The sequence below is a fragment of the Magnolia sinica genome, chromosome 10 (assembly GCF_029962835.1).
Source record: "Magnolia sinica isolate HGM2019 chromosome 10, MsV1, whole genome shotgun sequence".
In the NCBI taxonomy this organism is placed as follows: domain Eukaryota; kingdom Viridiplantae; phylum Streptophyta; class Magnoliopsida; order Magnoliales; family Magnoliaceae; genus Magnolia; species Magnolia sinica.
The window spans coordinates 16974673-16997981 of NC_080582.1; the positions used below are offsets into that span (position 1 = coordinate 16974673).

The 23309-nt window shown below is 43.0% G+C and overlaps 2 non-coding genes across 2 annotated transcripts; one reads left to right on the forward strand and one right to left on the reverse strand.

The window, feature by feature from the left end:
* The first annotated feature begins 1575 nt into the window (after nucleotides 1-1575).
* Nucleotides 1576-1682, forward strand: LOC131217798 (small nucleolar RNA R71). Its single transcript, XR_009157388.1, has one exon. It is a non-coding gene; the product is annotated as a small nucleolar RNA R71 (small nucleolar RNA).
* Nucleotides 1683-16226: 14544 nt separating this feature from the next.
* LOC131217701 (small nucleolar RNA R71) lies at nucleotides 16227-16333 on the reverse strand. The gene has a single exon (XR_009157293.1). It is a non-coding gene; the product is annotated as a small nucleolar RNA R71 (small nucleolar RNA).
* Between the last annotated feature and the right edge of the window lie 6976 nt (nucleotides 16334-23309).

The window sequence follows — 23309 nt, forward strand, 5'->3', positions numbered from 1 at the left end:
AAGATTCTGGACAGGCTGAGTATCTATAACTATGAAATCCACTGGAAAATAAAATTTATCAACCTGGATTAACACATCTTCAATAACACCCCGGGGCACCTTGACAGATCTATCGGCTAGTTGTAATGTTACCTTAGTCGGTTTCAACTCACCAAGTCCTAGCTGCTCATAAACCGAATATGGTAACAAATTGACACTCGCCCCTAAATCAAGTAATGCCTTCCCGATCTTATGATCTCCTATGCCGCAAGAAATGGTGGGAGCTCCTGGATCCCTAAATTTAGGAGGGGTATTATGTTGAATCATGGAGCTGAGCTGCTCTGCAAGGAAGACTTTCTTATGAACATTCTGCTTACGCTTTTGAGTGCATAAATCCTTAAGAAACTTAGCGTAAGCAGGGACTTGCTTGATAGCGTCAAGCAATGGGATGTTGACTTGCACTTTTTGAAACACATCCAAGATTTCATCAAAGTTATTTCTTTTCTTTATTGGTGCCAGACGTTGAGGAAAGGGTGCTTTGGGCACATAAGGTGGCACATTAGTGGCTCTTGGAGAGTCAGAGAGCTTTTGGACTTTGGATGCATTGGTATGGCTCTCTGCTTCATCTTGATCTTCTGTTTTAGAATTTGATTCATCCCCAGGCATCTCTATTCTGTTATCAATCTGCTTGCCTGACCTAAGGGTAGTGATCGATTTAGCCTGTTCATGATATTGCCCTTGGTTGGAATTAGAGCCAATCTCATCTTGTCCCTTTGGATTAGCCTCGGGTTGGCTAAGGGAACTTGCCCTTCTCTCTCTCACTCAATGTGGCGGCTAGTTGACCCATTTGTGCTTCCACTTGGCAATGGATTGTGCATTTGCATGTAAGCTTTCCTGGTGGCCAATAAGGTTTGTTGGGTGTCTTTTTGGAATTGGAGAGAACTCTGCATGAAAAGATGGAGTGTATCCTCAAGAGATGGTTTCCTTGATTGTGTAGGCAGTTGTTGATATTGTGGAAACTGTTGAGGTTGTTGACTGCCAACTTGGAGGTGCGGTTGCATGGGAGGATTTCCAGATGGTCCTCCTTGTTGTGGTCCTTTTGCCCAAGAAAAATTTGGATGTCTAGCCCACCCTGGGTTGTATGTGTTCGAGTAAGGATCATTCCCAGATTTTTGAAAAGTGTTCATAGCATGAACTTGTTCAGAGAGAAGTTCTGGGAATGCTGCACCAGATGGACAAGACTGCATAGGATGGGCAGGACTGGAACATGTGGCATATGCCTCAACTTGAGCTGTTTGTGGTGGTCCATTATTTAATACCAGAGCATCAACTTTCTTTGTCAGGTTATCACGCTTGGCACTCAGCTCTGGTATGACTCCTATCTCATATATACCACCTCTCTTTTGTGGTTGGGGACTTTTGTCACCTCTATTTGAATAATCCCATTGCTGGGAATTTTCGCACAAGGTTTCAAAGAAGTTCCACGCTTCGACATCACTTTTGGTCATGAATGACCCTCCACTGGTGGCATCAACCATGCGACGGTTCTGTGGTGTCAGACCGTCATAGAAGTATTGAACTTGTTGCCACTTCTCAAAACCATGGTGAGGACATTTAAGAAGCAAGTCCTTCCATCTTTCCTAACATTCATGAAAGTGCTCGCCCTCTTTTTGTGTGAAGTTAGTAATTTCTCTACGGAGGGCATTGGTTTTGTGAACGGGGAAGAACTTGTTTAAGAACTTCTTAGACAGTTGGTCCCATGTAGTGATAGATCCAACTTCTAGAGAATTCAACCATGCACAGGTGTAGGCGGATCGAATCGTCTGAGAAGTTTTGGAACTTAAAGGTGGAGCAAATATTTAAGAATTCTTTCACATGATGATATGGGTCCTCCTTGTCTAATCCATAAAAGGATGGCAACAATTGTATGACTCCAGGTTTAAGTTCAAAGTGTACTGCCGTAGTGGTTGGCAACACTATGCATGAAGGCGCATTAAATTGGACAGGAGCTGAATAATCTTTGAGAGCTTTTACTTCAGTCTCATTCGCCATTTCAACAGGAGTATTTCTCAATCTTTCACGAATTGTTCTTTCAACCTCAGGATCAAACGGTGCTAGTTCTATGTTTAGAGATCTACGTCCTAGCATAAACTATGTTATTGCAATGTAAGAAAGAAAACTAAACTAAGAAGCAACCTAAGAGAAATAAAACTAGACCTAGAAACTATGAGATTCTAAAACAAGTTAAAACTATGTAAATAAGAATGGGAAGAAAGAACCCGGAAAAGGAGATGATTGATGTCTGAAGAATAGAGAGCTCCTCCTTTTGAAGACAATGTTATTTAGCAGCTTCCTTCCTTAATTCCTGTAAACAAAAAGAAAACAAAAATAAATTAAATTTACTAAAATAATGCTAGAAAAAAAAATCCTAAGCAACGGTTAATTTCTAAAAAAGAAAGTTTGTAATCTTAGAAATAAAAGCTAAGTTAGTTTCTAAAAAGGGAAAATTTCTAAAAAATAGGAAATTAGAAAATAAGAGAGAATCTTTCTAAAAAAATAAAACCTAAAGACTCTTCTAAAAATAATAAAACCTAAACTAGAAAATAGAGAGTTACTTGAAAGAAGAATCAGAATCTAGAATTAGAAAATAGGAAATTTCTAAAAATAAAAAAAATAAAATAAAATAGCCTAGAAATAGAAACTTTCTAAAAAAAATAATAATAATAAAACCTTAATTCTAAAAATAGAAATTAGAAAAAAAATAGAAAATTTGGAAAGAGATTACCAAATTAGTAGTTTATGTCAGGTCCCTACAAAACAGGAAATAGGTTAGTTTCAAAAAAATTTAACCTGGAGTTAGTAAAAAACCTAAGACTATGAATTATGATAAGAGAGAATCCTAAATCCAATTGGAACAAAACAGTCCCCGGCAACGGCGCCAAAAACTTGATGTTTTATTTAAACCAACATGATTTAAATGATTTTTAAACTCGCAAGTATACGTATCAGATGTAGATACGGTACGTATTACGAGATCGTTCCCACGAGGACTGGTCGTCACAATTCAAATCTATGATTCTCCTTAACTAATCCAACAAATAATGGAATGAATTACTAAGCACAATTTTATGAAAAAATAATTAATTAAGAACAGGGAAGAAAATTTAATCAGAGAGAGAGCACTAGGACTTTCGAATCCACCCCTAATTATCCTAACCCTTGTTTTGTCTGTTGATTCACCTTGATCTAGATTGATACCACTTATACAGAGAAAGCACAATCTGTGTCCTTAATCGGGCATACAGACTGTCTAATTCCTTTAAGCAATGCCATGAATGACATATCCCATATCCTTGGTCGGGTACATGGAATGTACATTCATTAAAGCACCCTGTTTCTTCCTCTATAGGAAACTTGTTCTTGATCAAACACAAGCACCTATAATAAGCATCCAAACAACATCCATATATATACTTTAATCAAGTTCATAGATTGAGAAGTATAGAATTTAAACCCATAAGCCCACTTAAAGAAAGAAACAAATTAATTGAAATTCAAAGTAAATCAACCAATACAAGAGCTAATCAAATTAGGGGCTTCATCTCAGCCCTAGCTGAGAGATTAGTGACCCATAAAATCCACAAAAAAATATTAAATAAAATTCATAAAAGAAACGTCAAACCAAACAATCTCTTTCTCTCTTCTTTCTTCTCTTTCTTCTCTCCCTTGCTCCCGATCTGGAATCCCCTGGTTCTCAATGCCTTTCCCACGTCCAAAACTCCCCTTTTATAGCTGTTGGATGGCTGGGGTCGGTGGCAGAGTCGTAGAAGGACTCGGAGTACAAATTTTCGCAGCTGTGATCGGTGGGCCCCACAGAGGTATTTTATGGAAAATCCACCCCGTCCATTGGATTCAGAACGAAATTTCAGTCAAGAATAGGTGGTTTTGAAGGTCCATTAGTGCGGCCCAGAGAAGAAAATACAAAAAGATCAGTTTTGAACGTCCCGGGGCAGTCTACTTTTGGCCTCTGCACCGCACACGTGTGTACGCATGGGCGAGGAATATCAACATGGTTTTGAAGCTCTCGACGCCCTCTACACAATGAACGGATCAGATCTTCCATCTGATCGAAGATGGTGGGCCACAACCGCCCGGAAGTCAGTTTTTTCGCGGACGTGCGTAAGCCTTCGCACGTCCGGCGCTGCGATGCTCGGTGGGCCCCACATAAGCGTTTTCGGGGAAATCCACCCCGTCCATTGGATAGAGGACAAGATTTCGTTCAAAGATGGATGGTTTTGAACTTGCGTGGACGCGGCCCAAAGAAGGAATCATGTTGTTTTCATTCTGGACGTCATGGGGCAGCTTGCTTGTGTCCTCTGTACCGAACACGTGTGCACGTATGGGAGTGGAATATCAGCATGGTTTTGTAGTTCTCGAACCCATCTACACGATGGACGGCTCGGATCGGCCGTCCGGTGGCCGGAGACACAGCAGTCCGTAAAAACGGACTTTCCATCCGTTACACGCGCCAGAAACGGGAGTTTCTGTTTTTGAAAGGATGAAGTCGGGGCGGCGCTGATCGACTTTAGTCCGTTCGGTGCTCAGGCAGTGCACATGTGCACTGTGTACACACGCTATAGATATAGGTCCACTGTGATGATTTCGAGAAATCCGCACCGTCCATCCTTTTTCTCATATTATTTCCACCGTCAGGACCAAAATTGATGTATATCCAGATATCCAGCGGGCCCCACTTAATGAATTAAGGGGCTGATCTGGCCGTTAGACCACTTTCCGAGATTGTCAATGGCTGAAATTTAATATGTACGGTTCATTTATGGTCCCCATCACGTGTATGAAGTTTCGAGTTGATCGGATGGTGGGAAACATGTGATCTTGCATTCTGGACCCTTTTCGAGCCCCTTTGCCTTGCTTTCCTCAATCCCAGGCGTGTAAAATCTTCACTATTGGTTTTCTGGAGTCCATCCCGTGCTCTGGTAATTTTGGAGCGCCAAATCCATGTTCTTAACATCATCTTTCAGTACACACTCCTGATTTCATCCTGTAATAAAAACACGATTAAAATATGGCATTAAACCTTATCATATACGTAAATTTAGGCAATTACTGGGGTCTGATATGCAATATTTGACCCTGATCAGTAAGTGTCCTGTGTGGCTTATGTCACGCCCCAACTCATAAATCGGATTCACAGAATCTCGATCGTCGAATCCAGTGCCGACAGCCTCTGTAGTACCTCATTCTCGGCTCCTAGCATCCATACACCAGATTCCGATCATAGGATCCTATAAGGAAAAAAAAATTATACATTTAACTCGTAATAAGCATAACCATAAGATTACCCAATTCACAAAGGCAACATCATCATCATTTATCCACTAATATAATCATTTGAATACAATGCTGAAAGGGAAATACATAAATTAAAAGTCAAGCTCCAGAAGACCGCTGCACGCTCTAAGCTTAACACTGCTGCAACCGAACATCACCTGCACGCATCTATCGTGCATAAGCTTATAGAAAGCTTAGAGGGTGGTGTAAGTGTGTACACAAGGCAAGTGCCAAGTATTCAATGCAATGTCATAATCATATAATGTCGAAATTGGCGCAAGGTCATGAATCATATGTTATCAGAATAAGCGAAAATACTGACAAGTCCATGAGTTAAACAATATCAGAGTGCGCAATACAGATCAACTATATAAATGAGGAGTCATAAAGAGTCAAATATTAGATGCCGTATCTAAACCATATAAATGCAGAAACATAGTAACCCAAAATTTCATATGCAGCGGATGTAATGCGATACGCAGTACGAATGTAATGACCCTACTGGAGTATGAAGTCGGGGTGATAGTACGTAGTATCGCAGGCTATGGGGTCCATCACAAGGGACTTCTATCCAAACCAGTCTCATACCTAAATTTAGATAGTCAGACTTAATGTGGTAAGCTCCTGATCTCAGGTTAGTCACGCATCCTAACCGAAATCTTGGCCATTGCGAAGGTACAGGTAACAAATAGTTGTGCACCACGAGCCCGAGTGGATAGTGAATGAATGAATGAATGAGTATGCAATTCCTTCTCAATAAGTCCACATATTAGTACTGTTCATCTTTGGGATCATCACCGGATTTTAGTATACTCCAAATAGCACTGCCGCTCTCCCAGTTGCACAGTCCAAGTGAGCGTAAGGAACCTCACTATTCACCTGGCCAATAGTCTGTCAATACCTATTCGACATGTCGATAGTGGACCCATTCACGAGTTAGTTAAACTCAGCCTAGCAATGCCCCCTATGCTCGGGCGGATAAGGCCACATCCCCTTCCCGACCGCGACACAGTGGGAGAAGTGGTCTCCTAGTATTCGGCACTCAGGCGCTCATGTATCAACTCGGTCTCAACGTTGGGGCATCCTTTGGTACCAAGAGAGTTTATGAATTTTCACCTAGGGCCATCTATGACAACCCGATGCTAGAATAAATTTTTGGTGTCCCGTCTGGCCATCCACGACATGCCTGTGGAGGCAATGGCCCTGATGTCGCTAGGGCGTACAGTAATCACAACATAATGCAAGATGCATGAGTTATACAATCTAATCATACATTAATCCTGTGCATGCCGTGCGCTCATGTGAGATAACCTCTACCTATCAGGGAGTCTCATACCGTCTTGCCCAATGACATATGCAATGGTCAATCACATCTCATAACAAACATGCAAATGATGAGTATGAGCATGTATCATGATGCTATGTTGTTACATACTCATAATCGATATCCACGATCGACCTCGACAATGTGGACATTTAACTAACATTGCCCTCAGGGAATGGCCCACATAGAGCCAAACATATAATGGGCCCACGACCCCATACAAAGACCTAATATACAACACAATGGGCCTTGCTTAAAGCTACATATACACAGCAGGTGGGCCCTGCTCATGGGCCTCGAATACATCAAATGGGCCATGCCTCATGGGCCTATTACATATCACAATGGGTCTCACCCATAGGCCACGAATACATCACAATGGGCCTTGCCCATGGAACTCAAGTACATCACAATGGGCCTCATTACATACACCTCCTACTCATCACATTAGGTCGTAAACATGGGTTGCATATATATTATATAGGTATCAACAATAGGCCTTGGCAATCGAAATCGGCCTTAACAATCGAATTCGACACTCGGAATCGGCTTCGATACTCGGCCTCAGCAATCAGAATCGGCCTATACAATCGGTATCGATGAGAATGGGCCTAACTAGGCCTAAGGGAAGGTCACCATGCGAGTGTTTAACCATCATTACCCAAAAATGTGGACATTCAACCAACATTATTCCCAAGCAGTGGTCCACATAGAGTCAAACATAAGGTGGGCCCAAATATCCAACAAGTGGCCTCAAATAGTCTCATAGGTGGGCCTTACACATGCAGCACATGGGCCTACACATCACGGCGGGTCGATACATTAGGCCGCACCATTGGCCTAATATACACATCACGGTGGGTCAAATCATTGGGTTGCACCAATGGGCCTCATATCCAACAAGTGGGCCGCATCAATGAGCTGCACTAATGGGCCTTATACACATCAAGTTGGGCCTCGATAATTGGGCTGGAAACATATCACAATGGACCACAACATATGGGCCAAAAATACTTCATAATGGGCCTCGACCCATGGGCCAAAAATACATCTTAGTGGGCCTTACTAAATGGGCCATAAACACATCCTAATGAGCCTCAACCATGGGCCTCTAACATATCATAACGGTCCACAACCATGGGCCTCAAACGACCATAACCATGGGCCTCAATATACATCGCAATGGCTCGCAACCCATGGGCCTCACATACATCATGTGGGCCGCAATACACGAGCCTCAAATACATCCCAATGGGCCCCAACACTTGGACCGAGTATACATCATATTGGGCCTCGAACATGGGTCATATATACATCACATTGGGCCTCGCCATCTGGGCCTTAAATACGTACATCACGTGGGGGTCACATGAATGGACGGTGAGAATATACAACATATATATCACGGTGGGTCCCACTATGATATGGGTCTCCCAAGAAGGTGGAGGGTTTGTAGATCACGATGAGAGCTAGGATTACATCTAAAATCATTTCAATAGTTGTAGGTGCAACATGTGCATCATTGTACACAATCACTCTATAGGGGTACATGGCTCACTAATGGTAATCAGCATTGTCCAAATTTTGCCCATGTGAATCAACACCTTCCAGACATTGCCCAGCACCATCCAAACTCTCTGGATGGTGTGGATAAGAAACATACATCGAGGTGGGGTCCGCAGCGTTGTTCAAACACTATTCAGCACCGTCCAAGCATGTCCAGCACTGTCCAGATCATTTGGACGGTGTGGATGAAACAAATACATCACTGTGGTCCCCACGTGGGTCCCACAACATATACATGTATATATGTATAATAATAATAATAATACTATCATTATATCTGACCAGCGCCCAGCCCTGGACGGGCGGCTTGGATACAAAATATATACATCACGTGGGCTCAAAATACATCATATCGGGCCTTATCAAGTGGGCCCCAAATATATCAAATCGGCCTCATCAAATGAGCCCTTATAAATATCAAGGTGGGCCTCAACAACGGGCCACAAATACATCAAGGTGGGCCTCCTCAAATGGGCCTTATAAATATTAAGGTGGGCCTCCTCAAATGGGCCTTATAAAAATCAAGGTGGGCCTCAACAAACGACCACACAAATGGGCCCCAGGTAATCAAATGGGCCACACCCAAATTATAAGTGGTGACAATGATTTCCACCATTAAAATTTCCAAGGCCCACGATAACATTTATTTACCATCTAATCTGATCATAAGGTCACAATGACCTGAAAGGGATTTTAATGGTGGACGGTTAAACCCACCGATTTCTATAGTGTGGTCCACCTAATCCTAGATCTGTCTTATTTTTTTAGTCTCAAGCCGAAAATAAGCTTTCAAAATGGTTGGACAGATTGGATGAAACACATGCATCATGGTGGGTGCCATAAAGGCCCACCATCATGTATACATTATATAATATAATATATAAATGATATAATATATATATATATATATATATATATCACAGGTGCAGCCCACACGTGGGGTGGGTCCCATATAGATGGACGGTATGGATGAAACATATACCACATGGTGGGATCCCCCTGCCGTTCAGCAACCAGCTAAAATGGCTGAACGACATATATAAAACACATACATTTTGGTGGGGTCCACTAGCCGCCCAGCAGCTGGACGGCATTGATAAAACACATACATCTAGGTGGGTTCCACCGTCCACAGCAGTGAACGGTGTGAATAGAACACATTCATCACTGTGGGTTCCACGTAGGGCCCACCATGATGTTCATATGCCATCCAATCCGTTGATAAGGTCACGTGGACCCAGATGAATAGGAAAAAGAAATTTCATATTGTTCCAAAACTTCTGTGACCCAGAAAAGGGTTTCAATGGCTAACGCTCAATCCCGCTGTTTCCTATGATGTGGGCCACCTGAGCTTCGGATAGGGATGATTTTTGGGGTGGGGCCCACTGCCCTAACGGGCCATCGAATGTATGGTGTTGATGAGGGATCCACATCACGGTGGGGCCCACAGTCCCAGCCTCTTCCGCCCACGCAGCCACAGGGCACTGCTTACATCCTCTGTCAGCAGCAGCAGCAGACGCTACTGCTGTTATTAATTTTTTTTGAAAAATCTTGTATTTTGGGGATTTTCATACGTGGGGCCTGCATCAGGTGGATCCACCCCACCCATTGCACTCTACGGCTCAAGACAGTCCCATTAAGCCCAATATTTGATGTGTTTTGGGGCACAAAATATCAGGGTGGGTTTCCAACGGTGAAAATACTATTCTTTGTACTAGGGCCCGCCAGAAAGCCAGTTTAGCTTCATTTATTGGCTCAACGCCTAAAATGAACTAGAGAATGGAATGGATGGCGTGGATTAACTTCATACATCAAGGTGGGGCCTGCATGAACAGTGCACCCCAAAATCTCACTCATATGTATTATATATTATTTTATTATTTTCTTTTTATTAGCTTGTTAGTACATACCCAAGTCAGTACACGCACTCCATGTTAGCCACCACACTCTGTCCAGCATCCAGAACGTTGGACGGCATGGATAAACGCATCATTGTGGTGGGTCCCACATGGACGTGGCCCACACATCAAGGCGGGTCCCACATGTGGGGACCACGGCTGGTGGGTTCCATGCAGACGTGGCCCACTTAAGTAAGATCAATATGATATTTGTGTCTTCCCATCACCCGGAAGGTAGGGCTCACATGGCTTGGATGGCCATGGGGTCCATTTGATGGACGGTTGGACATCACGTAGCTCATTGAGTGGGCCACAAAATAAAGGAAGGAGGGAGAGAGAAAGAGAGAAAGAAGCACCCACCTCTAGATCAACTCCTTCTTCCGCCTATGCAATCTAAAGATCCAAGGGGACAATTTCGACGGTTGAGATGATGATTTAAGGGTTGGATTGGGTGATAGGAAGGTGGGCCACACAAGCTCTCCCATGGAAGCTTGCTTGGACGTGGGATGCTTGCTTGGAGAATGAGAGAGATGAGAGAGAGAGGTGTAAGAGAGAGAGATGGGTGTGATGGGTGTGATATATACTTGTGTAAGAGAGAGTTGACTTTAGGGGAGGGGTGGTTGTACTTGGGGATGGGTGAGTGATGGAGTGTGATGTGTACTTTGATGGGATTGATGTGATGGATTCTCTGGATTGCAACGCGCGGCGTTTTCCTCGAACTGAACACGGGCCCACATATCCTGGCACGGATATCACCTCGGCGAGCGAGATGCGGCGTTGGAACCGCGGCGACGGCGCGGTTGCAAGGGTATAGGTCTCGGGTCGAGCCGACTCTGGAAAATGGGATATGACTCAGGGTCGCACGCAACTGCTGATTACAGATCGCTAGTCGTTGGAATTCGACCGGGAGGACCGCGAAAGCCAACGAAACAGTACGGGCTAGGATACGGGCCTTAGAGCTCAACCACGTTATTCTCCTAATTATTCTAAGCACTTTCTCGTGTTGGACACAAATCCTAAAGCCCAACGGATGAAGAGTTATAATCAAACTATAACTTACTAGTTATAGTAAAAACGGAACTAAACATGGAATTCGGCCGTTGATATGATGGAATCTCAAAAATTCGGAGTGAGCAACCCAGAATAGCTGAGTTGGTTGGCTAAAGTTGCTCGTCCTACCCTAAAGTCATATGTGATACGTTGAGGAAGTCATTCCGGTTTGCGAGATATGCCTGTTTTAAGGTTTTGACAGTCTTGGTGGCTTTTGCCTCTAATCGGGCCTTCTCCGGTCCATCTTGGACATGAAAGTGTCCGCGACCCACTCTACATCAAAAAACCAAAGTTGAGAAGAACCTGTTTCAAGAAACTCTATTTTACCCTGTCATAGGCCTTCTCCATGTCAAGCTTCAAGACAAGATTACCTCCCCGAACCTTCCTATTTATTTCTCTAAAAATTTCTTGACCAAGGGCGATATTTTCAGCAATTGAGCGACCTTTAAAAAAGGCCCCTTGTTCGGCTAAAATCAAATTCAAGAGTAAGGAGCTAAGCTTGACGCCAATGATCTTGGCGAAGATTTTATAGACAACATTGCATAGGCTAATCGGCCTGAAATTAGCAAAGGATTTAGGACCTGACGATTTAGGAACCAAACAAATTAATGTGGAAAAGAAGGCTTTGGGAAGACAACTCCCATCTTTAGAAAGAGCAAACACTGAATCTTTAACTTCCTCAAAGGAGGGGGCCCTCATATGGTGAACGTTGTCTTCTTCAGAAACCATGGAAGGGATACATTCCCACATCCCGCTTGCAGCCAAGGAGCCTGAGGGGAATTCTGAGGAGAGTAAAGCTTTCATAAAAGCCACTACTTCTGACTTGATTAATGCTTGATCGGAAGTAGTATCTCCAGACCCCAGCTGGATCTCATGAATCGTGGCCTTTTTAACTCTCTCTGAGGCTGATAGGTGGAAGAACTTTGTATTCCTATCTCCCTCTGAAAGCCAATTATTATAGGCCTTTTGTTTTCATAAAATTTCTTTAGCGAGTTCCAAATTAGCAAGCTTTAGCCTGGCTTCTGAAAATTCTTTTGAACTGATGACTGAAGAGGATGATTGGGCGTGGGACTTTAAGAGGATCAGCTCTTGTTCAATGTTTTTGAGATTTTGAAATACATTTCCAAAAAACGTCTTTGTTCTAGGCTCTCAGCCACACTTTGGCCTTCTTGATTTTTAGCAGCAGATTTAAAATGGCCTGATCTGACATTTGGAGGCTCCAGGCGTCTTCGATCAGCTGAGAGAATGGACCATCCAACAACCACATCTGCTAAAATCAGAAGGGCCTTGGGACGGAAGAGGCTGGGATATGAAATGACAAAAGAAGTGGGAAGTGGTCTGAATTCATCTTAGGGAGATGACTGACTTGGAATCCGTTGAATTTGTAAACCCATTCTGTGTTACAAAGTACCCTATCCAACTTGGTCCACACTCTCGAGCTACCCGTGTGATTATTACACCAAGTGAACCTGTTGCCATTAAAACCTGCGTCCAACAGCCCCGCCTTGTCTATAGCTTCCCTAAATTCAGCGGAGCTTGCCTGATCTTGGCTTCTGCTACCTAGCCTCTCAGAAGAATCGAGAACGGCATTGAAATCTGTTGAGGGTCAAATATTGCATATCAGACCCATTTATTGCATAGATTTACAAGCATGACACCGTTTAATAGCCTAATTTAATTGAATTTGTGATGCAGGGCGTCTTCATGAGCTTGGACTGAGAAAGGACACTAAAAAGCATGGATTTACCGATCTGATGACACTAAAGCATGGGACGGACTCTAGAAGACCAAGAGCGACGAAATTATACACCAGGGGTCCGCAGAAATCGAGGAATCGAAGCTCAAGTGGCCTGAAAAGTGTCCAGAACGCAAGATCACGGGGTTCCTGTCATCTGATGGGTTCGAAACTCCATACGTGGCCTGAGGACCATAAATGAACCGTACACGTGAAATTTCATCCATTGGATCTCTCTGGAAGTGGTCCAATGCACAGATCAGCCCCTTTAATTGTTATGTGGGACCGCCTGATATCTGTATATGCTTCAAAGTTGGTCTAGACGGTCTAAATGAGATGGCAAAGCGGATGGATGGATTGGATTTTGCTGACACATCAAGGTGGGGCCCGTATGCGATGTGTGTGTGCACAGAACATACAGACCCGAGCCGCACCGAGTCAACAGACGCGGGTCAGCAGCGCTGACCCGCGTTTCCTTCCCAAACACGGCAGCAGCCGTTTCGCACCGCGTACGAACGGACGACGTCCGTTTTTACGGATCGTTGTGGGCCCCACTCAACCCCCAGTTTGATGATCCAAACCGTCCATTGGATCCGTAGGATGGCTAAGACCCTCACCTAGGTGTTTTTTCTCCACCATGCAACCTATCGCGCGTTCCTAGCCGCTTAACGCAGAACGGGCGGTGAAATTCAAAAATACAGTGGACCGCATCAACGGACAACCAAAACCGTCCATCTCCAACCAGAATTTCGAGACGAATCCAACCGACGGAGTGGATTTCCTCCCCAGCATCATTCAGGGCCTCCACCAACATCCCAGCGCGAGCTCTGTTCGCGCAGCCGGGACTTCCGGGCCGTTCCTTGATCAAGACAGCGATTGAATCAGCAATCCAGACCGTTCATTCGCATCAACAGGAAGCCGTGACCACCACCAAGAAGGCCGATTTTGGTTTTGGACAATCAGTCCTCCAAAATCTCAAGCAAAACGCGGGTCCTCCGCCTGTCACTGCGAAACGTGTTTATTTTCGACTCCAACACGGCTTCTGGTGCGGAAGGCTTCCGCATGGAGGATGGAAAGCGGGCTCGGACGAGAGTACTATATAAAAACGAAGGAAGAAAGGAGAGGAGGGAAGTTTTTTTTGAGTTTGGAGGAGTGGGAGAGGTGGCTGCCGAACGTGGAGCAGGAAAAAGGAAGAAAGAGAAGACGTGAGGGAATGAGAGAGAGGTGTTCGGTTTGAGGGAAAAACGGAAGCAGCAACGGCTGTGCTTCCTGCGGGACGGACGGCTGGAGAGAGAGGTTTTCCTTTTTGTTTTTCTTTTATTTCCTTCCTTTAATGATTTTTTTCTTCTTCTCCTTTTTAGTTAGAATTTAATCCATATCATGTTCGGCTAAACCCCTTAGCTAGGGCTAAGGGGAGAAGCTTGTAGCGTGATGGGAAGATTTTTTTTGCCTTTAATTCTATTTTAAACTGAATAGATTTGGTATTGGGTTGATTTTATGGGAATATTTTTTTTTGTTTTCTTTAATGGCATGTTGTGACTGAAATTACAATGGGTTTGCAATGGCTTTGAATATTCCTTTCCTTTTTATGTTTATGAAGTCAGGAACCCCTGTTGTTCATCATTGTCCCATGGGCATGGTAGGATGACAGTACCCCTTCCTAACCTTCATAATCATGTTGATTGATTGGTAATTAGATTAATTCTGTTGTTTGCTTTGTCTCATGGGCATGGTTTGGTGATGGAATCCATTCTAATTCATCCATTCTTCATCTCTTGAAACCTATATCAATGGCAGTACAGTAAATTCTCATAATTTGTGATCCTGGCATACGATCTCCCTGATCTCTACAAGTGGATCCTCTGAATCCCTAGTTCCCTTTCTCTGAATTCCTGAAAGTCTTAGATAATTCTTCCACAATTATTCCTTAAATTATATTTGGTTTAAATCACATCTTAGTCTAGTTCTAGTTCTACTTGGTTTCAGATAACGTACAGGTATCAGTCCCTGTGGATTCGACCTCGGTCTTACCGAGTTTATTACTACATCACAACCCTGCACTTGGGGTGTGAACAAGTTTTTGGCGCCGTTGCCGGGGACTGACGGTTACGTTTTTCTGAAATTAATTAGTTTTAGAATTAAGTTAGGATTAGGATTTTACTTACTTTAGGATAGAAGTTTTTATTTTATTTTATTCTATTTTTAGAACTTAACTTGTTTCCTGTTTTATAGGATCTGGACATAAGTTTCTCAATTGGTAATTCCTTCCTAATCTCTCTACTTTTTCATATTTTTAGGTTATCCCTTTCCCTTCTTAGAAATTAACTTTCTATTTTTGTTTTATTTTAGTAACTTTCTAATTCTAACACTTTTAGAAACTAATTTTGTTTCCTAATTTATTTTTAGAATATTTGTTTAGAAACTAACCTTCCTATTTTGTAGGCCTTTAAGATAGAAATTTCTAATTTGGTAAGCTCCTTCCCTACTCCCTATCTTTCAGTTCTCTTTTAATAATCTACTTTCTAGTTTAGATTTTTTCCAATTTATTTTAGAAATCTCCACTTTCTTTTAAAAATTCCTTCTTTTAGAAATTGATTTACTGCCATCTTTCTTTTAGAATCTAACTTATTTTATTTTTATTTTGCAGGTCCTTAACTTAGGACTCCAATTTGGTAATTTCTTTCCAACTCTCCCTTTTCTTTTTAGATTTTCATTTCTTTTCTTAGGATTAGGCTTTGAATTAGTTGAGGGCTGCGAGTGTTTCATGCCCAAGTGGGCCCGTGACAACACTCGACGTCTCTTGACTGAAGGAGGATTAGTTGAGGGGTTGACTATCCATCGCAGGATTAGACACCGCTCGAAATCCCCTGAGTTAACTGAGGTTATGGCTGAAGACCAACCTCCTCTACTTCCACCCAGGGTGGAGGATACCCAGGATGAAAATGAGGTGCAACAGGCACCCCCGCCTCGTACTTTACGAGATTTTTTACAACCGACGGGAGTGAGTACGCCCTCATGCATGATTTTTCCTGAAAATACAGGACAAATGGACATCAAGCCAGGAGTTATCCAACTCCTTCCCAAATTCCATGGACTTGAATCAGAGAGTCCATATTTGCATTTGAAAGAGTTCGATGAAATTATAGCTACATTATGTTTTCCTAATGTATCTGAGGATACAATTAGGCTGAAACTCTTTCCTTTTTCCTTGAAAGAGAAAGCTAAGACGTGGTTACATTCACTGCGTCCTAGATCCATTGGCATATGGAACGATATGCAGAGGGAATTCATAAAAAAATTCTTCCCACATCATAAAACGATTACCCTCAGAAAAGCGATTATGAACTTTGCCCAAAAGGAAGATGAAACATTCTTTCAATGTTGGGAAAGGTTCAAAGATTTGGTCAGTTCATGCCCACAACACGGATTTGAAACGTGGCGCATTACAAATTTTTTCTATGATGGACTGACATCTTCCATGCGCCAAATGGTCGAGACAATGTGTAATGGAGAGTTCATTAATAAAGATATCGACGAGGTATGGGACTACCTCGATAGTTTGGCTGAAAAAACACAATCTTGGGACTATTACCCAAAGTCGAACACCACGGCCAGGCCGACTCAATTAAAGGAGAAAGGTGGATTATATCTCTTGAAAGAAGAGGATGATCTCAAGTGTAAAGTGACTACGCTCATAAGGAAAGTTGAGGCCATGGAAGGAAAGAAGGATAAGGTCAATGAAATTGTTTGCGGCATCTGTGATTGCAACATTCACACAACTGAAAACTGTCCTACAATACCTGCCTTTCGAGGAGTGTTGAATGAACAAGCCAATGCCGTAAATAACTATCAAAGACCTTTTACTGGGCCTAACTCCAACACATACAATCCTGGCTGGAAAAATCATCCAAACTTTAGTTGGAGGAATGGACAAACGGCGACTCCTCCAGGTTTCTTCAATCAAAATCCAAATCAAGTGAAACCTCAAGAGGAACCGGTTCAAAATCCCATACAAGAGCTGGCTCAGGCAATGCGGGGAATCACGGATTTTATGCAAAAGATAGATTCTCGTATGACGGTTATAGAAAAGGGGATGCTTCCTGCACAACCTCTCCCCAATCCTAAACCGCAGTATGAGAATAATGATCCCAGCTCTTCAAATCAGATGGGACATGCTAAATCCATCACCACTCTTAGGAGTGGGAAGATCATTGATAAAACTCTTCCGGTTAGGCCCGAAAAGCCTCAAGAACCAAAAGAGGACAACAATGATGGATCCAGTGATGCCCACAAAGAGTGGAACCGGAACTTTTAGAGAAGCCAGTTGCTCCATTCCCCCAACGGTTGGTTTCACCAAAACCTCTCTCTAACTCTCAGGATATCCTAGAGGTGTTGAAACAGGTGAAAGTCAACATTCCTCTACTTGATGTCGTTAAACAGATACCTTCATATGCCAAATTCCTAAAAGACTTATGCACGACCAAGCGACGGAAAATTATTCAAAAGAAAATCTTCTTGACTGAGAAAGTGAGTGTCATCCTGAAGCAAGACGTGCCGCAGAAATTCAAGGATCCCGGTAGCCCAACCATATCATGTGTAATCGGGAACCATCGAATTGATCACGCACTTCTTGACTTAGGAGCGAGCGTCAATCTGATTCCCTACTCGGTATACAAACAGTTATGTTTGGGTGAATTAAAACCCACCCTAACCACACTACAACTTGCTGATCGCTCTGTTCGTGTACCAAGAGGGATAATTGAGGATGTGTTGGTCCAAGTTGATAGATTTTACTACCCTGTAGACTTTATCATCCTGGACACCGAACCCATCAATAACATGAGCACTCAGATTCCCGTCATTCTTGGTCGCCCATTCCTTGCCACGTCAAATGCAATTATCAATTGTAGGAATGGTATCATGACTATGTCTTTTGGAAATTTGACATTGGAGTCAAACATTTTTTCAATAACGGCAGCAACACAGAGGATGATGACGATTTCCACGACATTAACATGATTGACTCTTTCGTGGAAGATACGACACCTCTGACCTTATCCTCCGACCATCTAGAGACGTGCCTGGCCCATTCCCATGATTTTGATGATGACATGATTAGGGAGACGTGCGCCTTGCTTGATACTGCACCGGTACTTGAAGTTAACCGATGGAGGCCACAATTTGAAGAATTACCACAAACTGATGTAGTGCCTCTACCGTCTAACCTCAAGCCGCCGAAGCTTGACCTAAAACCGTTGCCCTCTGATTTGAAATATGCCTATTTAGGTCAAGATGAGACATACCCGGTGGTGATCTCTGCCCACCTGGAGAAAGAACAGGAGAGTATGCTTATATCTACTCTCATTGAGCATAAAGGAGCCACTAGGATGGACGAAATCGGAACACAAAGGAAACGAACCCACGATTTGTACTCAAAACAAAAACATTGAGGATAATGCAAAATCAGCTCGGCAACCACAACGTAGACTAAATCCCAACATGAAGGAAGTGGTTAAGGCCGAGGTTCTTAAACTATTGGATGTGGGTATTATATACCCTATATCTGATAGTCAATGGGTGAGTCCAACTCAAGTGGTCCCTAAGAAGTCCGGAATCACCATCGTGGCCAATGCTAATAATGAACTCGTGCCAACTAGAGTCACTACTGGTTGGAGAATGTGCATTGACTACAGGAAGTTGAATACCGTCACGAGGAAAGACCACTTCCCTTTACCATTCATTGATCAGATCCTGGAAAGGTTAGCTGGTCATTCCTATTACAGTTTTCTTGACGGGTATTCGGGCTATAACCAGATAGAGATAGCCCCTGAAGACCAGGAAAAGACCACATTTACATGTCCCTACGGCACCTTTGCTTACCGAAGGATGCCATTCGGACTATGTAATGCCCCTGCCACCTTTCAGCGATGTATGCTTAGTATCTTTTCTGATATGGTAGGACAATATCTAGAGGTCTTCATGGACGACTTCTCTGTTTACGGTCCATCTTTCAGCAAGTGCCTGGAAAGCCTTAAATGTGTGCTGAAAAGATGTGAAGAAAAGAAATTGGTACTTAATTGGGAGAAGTGCCATTTTATGGTTCAGAAGGGAATTGTCCTTGGGCATATCATCTTGTCCAAAGGAATCGAGGTAGATAAGGCAAAAATCGATCTTATCTCTAACCTACCTCCACCTAAGAACATCAGAGACGTGCGATCCTTCTTAGGACACGCAGGATTTTACAGGCGATTCATAAAGGACTTTAGTCTTCTTTCTCGTCCTTTATGTAATCTTCTTCAAAAGGATGTTCCGTACGAGTGGACTGAGCAGTGCCAGGAAGCTTTCACCAAGCTTAAGGGCACGTTAACCACTGCACCTATCATGCAGCCACCCGACTGGAACCTTCCTTTTGAGCTTATGTGCGACGCTTCTGATTATGCTCTTGGGGCGGTCCTAGGCCAGAGAAAAGACAAGAAGCCCTACGTCATTCACTACGCAAGTAGGACTCTAAATCCTGCCCAAGTGAACTACTCGACTACGGAAAAGGAACTCTTAGCCGTAGTGTTCGCCTTGGATAAATTTAGGTCCTACCTGATCGGATCCAAGATCATTATATATACAGATCATGCGGCACTGAAGTATCTTCTTTCTAAGAATGATTCTAAGCCCCGCTTGATAAGATGGATCCTTCTACTCCAAGAATTTGATTTGGAAATTAAAGATAAAAAGGGAGTAGAGAACGTAGTGGCTGATCACCTTTCTCGCCTTAATACCCCTGATTCCCTTGAGGCGACCCATATCAATGACATGTTCCCTGATGAACAGCTGTTCAGAGTCTCCCATTCACCTTGGTTCGCTGATATTGCTAATTATCTTGCTACAGGTGCCATACCGACACAGTGGACTGCGCAAGATAAGAAGAAATTTTTCACCGAGGTGCGCAACTTTTTCTGGGATGATCCTTACTTATTTAAATATTGCCCAGACCAAATTCTAAGGAGATGTGTACCAGACGATGAACAAGAGTGTCATCTTCTTTTGTCACTCTCAGGCCCATGGTAGTCACTTTTCGCTAAAAAGACCATGGCCAAGATTCTCACAGTGTGGCTTTTATTGGCCCACTATGTTCAGGGACACTCATGAGTTTTGCAAAGCTTGTGAGCGTTGTCAGAAATTGGGAGCATTGTCCCGTCGAAATATGATGCCTTTGAATCCCATTCTTATCATTGAAGCATTTGATTGCTGGGGCATCGATTTCATGGGACCATTCCCCCAATCGTTTGGAAATCTGTATATTTTGTTCGCCGTGGATTATGTCACTAAATGGGTTGAAGCGATTCCGTGTCGAAAGAATGACCATCGCACGGTCATTAAATTCCTGAAAGAGAACATCCTTTCTCGATTCGGAACGCCTCGAGCCATCATTAGTGATGGGGGCTCACACTTTTGTAATAGACCATTCGAGAGCTTAATGAAGAAATACGGTATCTCTCATAAGGTGAGCACCCCATACCATCCACAGACAAGTGGACAAGCTGAGATTTCTAATAGGGAGATTAAACACATTTTGGAGAAAACGGTTAACCCTGATCGTAAGGATTGGTCAATCCAATTGATCGATGCCTTATGGGCATACCGTACTGCCTTTAAAACTCCTATTGGAATGTCTCCCTTTAGACTTGTCTATGGGAAAGCTTGTCACTTGCCTGTGGAGCTGGAACATAAAGCATACTGGGCGATCAAAAATCTTAATTTCAATCTAGACAACGCTGGCTCGCTACGCAAACTGCAGTTGAATGAACTTGAAGAAATCCGGAACGACGCATACGAGAATTCGAGAATTTACAAGGACAGGATAAAGGCGTTTCATGATCAACATATTCTACGAAAATCATTCACGCCAGGCCAGAAAGTCCTTTTGTATAATTCTCGATTACATCTCTTTCCGGGTAAGCTTCGATCTCGTTGGACCGGCCCTTACATTGTTGTTACTGCTTATCCTCATGGGGCCGTCGAGATAAGATATCCCGACAATGGCAAGGAGTTTAAAGTAAATGGACATCATTTAAAGCCATTTGTCGAGAAATTTGATTCAGAGGACATGTCCATGCCTCTGACTGATCCTGTTTACCAGGACTGATCTCCTAGTCTGATGGAGGTATAGGTAGGTTTATCGCTTTCATAGGATTATGATAGTTGCTTTGGTCTGGCTGAAGACGTAAACTTAGCGCTCCTGGGAGGCAACCCAGCTCTTCATTTCATTTCATTTTTATCATTAGTTAGTTCAATGTTTGTGGGTAACATTACTGCAAACCCTCACGAGACTACAACTCGTCCACTAGGGGTAACCTAGGGGTTTAAAGGCTTGTTGCATGCGCTAAATGCAATCGAGAGCACCTGTGAAAGTGGTATAGGTAGGATTTTATTTTTGTTAGTTCTGTGTCACTTTCTCTCTCGTGCTGACCGGATTCCATGCTGCGATCTCTTGGAAAGTCTCTCACGATTCATCATCCAGGTACTATCTTCCCTTCACTCTTTCTTTACTTTTGTTGTCCTATGCGCATTCCATACTCATATCCTTTACATTGAGGACAATGTAGCTTTTAAGTTGGGGGTGGGAGATTAGGTTACCTAATCAGTATTTTCTTGAGCAAAAATTGTGAAAATTTTTAAATTTTTTCTGGACTTTCTGGTGAATTCAAAGTGATTGGACGACCATCTTTGATTTAGAATTACAGGATATGGAATGTTGGTGATTTACTGCTCTTGGATTCAGTTGCTCGTTAGATTTCACAGTTAAGTTTAATTATTAATCCATGATTAGAAGTTGTAAACATTGATTGAGTCATGATTTCACATGTCACATCTCGCTTACACATTAAGATTTCAGTTTGAAACTGATGGGTTAATTTGGTGATCAGTAAGCATAGAAGGAACCAACTTGAACAATTGCCCGTCAAGATCAATAAAAAGGAAGAGATACCATTGAAAAAGGTTAGGCAAAGAATCTTCACTATAGGTTTGCTCCCTATAAGTGTGGACTTCATTCCCCTTCTTGGTTTTCAGTCAAAAAAAAAAAAAAAAAAAAAAAAACTGAAGGAATGAAAAGATGATCTTTGAGGCAAGCTTTGGTTATTATGAATTCTCTTGTTGATTACTAACGATATCCTGAAATAAAGAAATGAATATTAATGATGAAAGTTGGGATTACACTTTACATCTGTGGAACTCAATGTTTAGGATTATTTCTAATTAAGGGACTAATACTTTGAATGAAGTTTATCGTATGTTTGAGTCTAGGAGAGAGTAAGGCCCAACATTCATGAATTGTTGAATTCTGAATATCTAGATTGTTTTCCAAAATCACTCGAGTTCATAGAAATTCTCCTGTAATTCTCAACTTATTTTTCGCATACTTTGCTCGGGACTAGCAAAATGCTGGTTGGGGGTTGTGTTGAGGGTCAAATATTGCATATCAGACCCATTTATTGCATAGATTTACAAGCATGACACCGTTTAATAGCCTAATTTAATTGAATTTGTGATGCAGGGCGTCTTCATGAGCTTGGACTGAGAAAGGACACTAAAAAGCATGGATTTACCGATCTGATGACACTAAAGCATGGGACGGACTCTAGAAGACCAAGAGCGACGAAATTATACACCAGGGGTCCGCAGAAATCGAGGAATCGAAGCTCAAGTGGCCTGAAAAGTGTCCAGAACGCAAGATCACGGGGTTCCTGTCATCTGATGGGTTCGAAACTCCATACGTGGCCTGAGGACCATAAATGAACCGTACACGTGAAATTTCATCCATTGGATCTCTCTGGAAGTGGTCCAATGCACAGATCAGCCCCTTTAATTGTTATGTGGGACCCGCCTGATATCTGTATATGCTTCAAAGTTGGTCTAGACGGTCTAAATGAGATGGCAAAGCGGATGGATGGATTGGATTTTGCTGACACATCAAGGTGGGGCCCGTATGCGATGTGTGTGTGCACAGAACATACAGACCCGAGCCGCACCGAGTCAACAGACGCGGGTCAGCAGCGCTGACCCGCGTTTCCTTCCCAAACACGGCAGCAGCCGTTTCGCACCGCGTACGAACGGACGACGTCCGTTTTACGGATCGTTGTGGGCCCCACTCAACCCCCAGTTTGATGATCCAAACCGTCCATTGGATCCGTAGGATGGCTAAGACCCTCACCTAGGTGTTTTTTCTCCACCATGCAACCTATCGCGCGTTCCTAGCCGCTTAACGCAGAACGGGCGGTGAAATTCAAAAATACAGTGGACCGCATCAACGGACAACCAAAACCGTCCATCTCCAACCAGAATTCCGAGACGAATCCAACCGACGGAGTGGATTTCCTCCCCAGCATCATTCAGGGCCTCCACCAACATC